Source organism: Callorhinus ursinus, unplaced genomic scaffold, assembly GCF_003265705.2.
Source record: "Callorhinus ursinus isolate GAN/ISIS: 27379988/994484 unplaced genomic scaffold, GSC_fseal_2.0 scaffold1631, whole genome shotgun sequence".
NCBI classification, from domain to species: domain Eukaryota; kingdom Metazoa; phylum Chordata; class Mammalia; order Carnivora; family Otariidae; genus Callorhinus; species Callorhinus ursinus.
In genome coordinates, this window is record NW_027398685.1 from 6,644 (window position 1) to 10,315 (window position 3,672).

The 3,672-nt window shown below is 37.5% G+C and overlaps 1 long non-coding RNA gene across 1 annotated transcript; it reads right to left on the minus strand.

Moving 5' to 3' along the window:
* Positions 1 to 3,142, minus strand: LOC141372146 (uncharacterized). The gene is made up of 4 exons (XR_012377457.1): positions 2,977 to 3,142; positions 2,607 to 2,640; positions 1,466 to 1,503; positions 1 to 346 (listed from the first exon to the last, which is right to left on the minus strand). It is a non-coding gene; the product is annotated as an uncharacterized lncRNA (long non-coding RNA).
* Between the last annotated feature and the right edge of the window lie 530 nt (positions 3,143 to 3,672).

The following is a 3,672-nucleotide window of genomic DNA, read 5'->3' on the forward strand; positions in this document are numbered from 1 at the left end:
GGAAGAAAGAAAGGTCCCCAATAGAAAACCACAGTTCTGTAACCAGAAGAAGGAGGAAGCTCACGCCAGGTAGAAATGACCAATGTACTAGAAACTGGATCAGGTTTATGACATTAACACCGGACAAAATGCTCTGGACTGAGGAAGTGGGTGGTTCGAGGGATTTCATGTCACATTCAGACATCTCCATTCTTCTCCCCTTGGAGCCAGAGTCCTTCTACCTGAAGCAGGCATTGCAACAAAATAGGGGTGGCAGTTGTGACGGCACGATTTCCGGAGGCCAGTGGGAACAACAGAGCCCATTCCTGTGGCTCCATCATCTCTGGAAGGCAGCACCAAGCCTGGACTGTAAAGGCAGATTAGATGGTGTCAATCCAATCTGCAAGATGCAGTAAATATGGTAGCTCGAAATGGGACTTAGTCATCGATGTTTTTATTTTAGGGATGCTCTATTCTTTTAAGATTGGTGATTGCATTCGTTTAAAGTTTGGGCATAGAAATCTGTCATTCAGCTCATAAAATGAGTAATTAGTTGGGGAAGACGCTTGGAAAAATAAAGAATTGGATTATTTTTTAGGCTTAGGAATACCACTGCCCTTTAAATTATCTGAAAAAATAAATATGGGACTGTTAGGGATTGGATTAGGAAAATTGATATACTAAGGCAGAAATAAAAGGCCCTTTCTTTTGTACTTCATTTTGAAAGCAACTGATGTTTATCAAGCAAGTCTTAGACATAAAATTATAGATAATTCTATATCTATGAGGCTAATTCTTGAAATGCTTCAACTCTTCGTTCACTGGTATAAATTTTTTGATGCCCTATTCATTCACCCTGAGTATTTATTTATGCGAATACTTTGGTTTGGATCTGGAAAGCATTAGAACAATATTTTTGTGTTTTTTTTTTAACTTATAAAGAGAGTAACATTCTGGGCAGAGTCTTCTTAATGCTGAAGGCAATATAGTTCCATTATTAAAATATGATAAAGTACCCAAACTGGATCAAGCAGAAAACTGTGATCCTTATTTCAGCAAATAAGAGCTAAAATGCCCAGTTCCCTTCTGGGAAACTCTGAGTAGAGTGTTCATCCCACTGACCTGATTTTGGAAGTGTAAGTCCATTGATGTGGAAAATCAGAGAAACAGACAAATGTAGATTTTATTGAATTTAAGTATATCTTATTCATTCCACAAAAGAAACTTCTTGCTCTTAGTGAAATAAGATACTGGAGACTTTTCAGCAGTTTGCTATTTTTAAGCTTTAGGAAAGGTGAAGTTTAACTATTTAATCATGAGAATAGCAAAATACTTAAACCAACTAAAACAAAACAAACCTGCTCTCCTGAAACTATCTATTACTTGTCTTAGGGAAAAAAATTTTTTTTAACTTGTGGTGGCTAAAGCAGCACTGGCTAGAGCTCAAATTGTGAATTTTATTAACTTCGAGACCTTGGCAAATTACCTAAATTCCCTGCCCCTTTGTTTCCTTGTGAAGAAAAGCTGTGGAGACAAAGTTGAGAAGATTAAATGGGTTTTATATATACAAAAGGTTTAGAACAATGATTATTAAAGTGCTATACTATAATACTTTATGTTTACTAAGAACTCTTTTAAGCACATAAACACATGTAAATAACTATGGATGTTGAAAAATAATGGGCAGATCTGCTATAGATTGTTTCTTGGATAAAAGTCAAAAAGTCTTCATAATCTCTTCGTGTTTTCTGTCCTTCATAATTTTTCTATAATAAGCAGCTACACAACGAAAATCAGAAAAATAAAACCAATTTTTAACATTTAAAGAACAGCTATTATAATTCTGAGCTACTGATTATCTCAAAAAAATCCCCACAGTATTTTTAATTGAGAATCCCAGAAAAATAAGGATAACAACAGTAGTATCTACACAAATTCTCAATTATTGCTAAGTTACTAATATTTTATAAACTCTAGGTCATCTTTCATTTCCTACTTCTTTTAAAAAATTTAGATTTCTTGGGTTTTTTTGCAGGATTGTACTGATGATTATTAAAAAAAGTATAAAGACAAATCTTTATACTTTAGTCATTCATAATCTTTTCTAATAAGATGGATCATCTTTAGTTTTAGTCTCATTGTGTAGTTGAAATTAGAATTATAAAATTAATGAACAATTAAACTAGCCAACAAAAAATTCATTCTGAGTTTTCTCTTAAGAAAAAAAATAGTACAAAATTTTATATTGGTTGAAGGAGGTGTTTTCTTTTTTAAATTTTTTTCCCAGGTAGTTTCAGTTTGGCAGTGTGGAAAAAGCAATTTCTATTTTATTTAAAAATGATTTAGAGCATATTGTATGTACTGGTGTTTTATAAATGTTAACACATTTATTCATTAGCCCTACCTGTTGAGGTAGATAATAACTTTAATCTCCATTTGACAGGTTAGAAACTAAGGCAAAGACGGGTTAAATGTCTGACACCTGTCATGGGGAGAACCGAAATTCCTGCCCTGTCTGTGTGGAGCAGAGTGATGCTCTGTGCCTCTGTGCATCTCTACAGCAACTCCTCCCACCCCCTTCCTTCTACACACCGATGCACTGGGTAACTCCCACTCTACTCACAGACCTTCATCCAGAATCACACGCAAATCATCTGAAACCTACACGTAATCCAAAACAAAACAAAAACAAAAAACAAAACAAAAAAAACAACATTAAAACTAAGGGTGAAAAATGAGCTCCTGAATGACAAACGCTAGCGTTAACAGCTTGACATGTCTTATTAGAAATCAGTAAAAAACAAAATATGACTGCAGTTATTTCTCTACAGAGGATATCAGGATCACTGGAGACAGGAAAGTCCACATAACATGGAAATGAAATGAGATTTGTGAACATAAAACAAGGAAGTGCGATTAGATTGGTGATCTAGCACTTAAATGTTTCACAGGAACACCTCTTTTTTGCTGTTTCGGCAAGCAAAGGCTGCTACTCACACTAGGCATCAGCTCCTGGTTCCTCTGACCCTTTTGTGTTTGGACAAAACTAGAAACTGTGGACCCCGTGAGCCCAACGCAGCTTTCCTTCCCCACAACAGCTCTTACGTGACCACCCGCGCCTTACTTCACGGATTAATCCACGCCCTCTAGACCAAAAAGATGATGTTCATGGATTTACTCCGGCTCTGGAAGTTCCAAAATTGCATAGAGGAAGGGAGGTATGTAGGGTTAAGACACTATCTTAAATTAAACACTGAATTAAACGCTTGACACTGTTCGTCCCCTCACCCCTTCAGGATATGACACAAAGTATGATTTATTTGTGATTGTAAAATACCAGGAACAAGGAGAACATTCTTATGTCTAGTGTGAGATGACAAAGCTATTTTAACACAGCGTCTACTTAATGCAGGCATAAGCAAAATCATCAAACCAGAAGACATTTATGCGTTAAGTAACAAAGAGAAAAGCATGTCACCCCTCCGCCCTGGCCTTATTCCCCCAATCCAGATAACTAACGTTCAAGGAGCCTGTCTCCAGTAAGTGGCACATACCCAAGCAAGGCCACTCACGCCTCCTTTGGGGATTTGGGCGGAAAGAGGACATCCCCGCCTCGCAGGGACACGCGGGTGGCCGGGCGGGTCCCCCTTCACCGCGGGGGCGGGGCCGCGCTGTCCTTTCCGAACCGGGAGC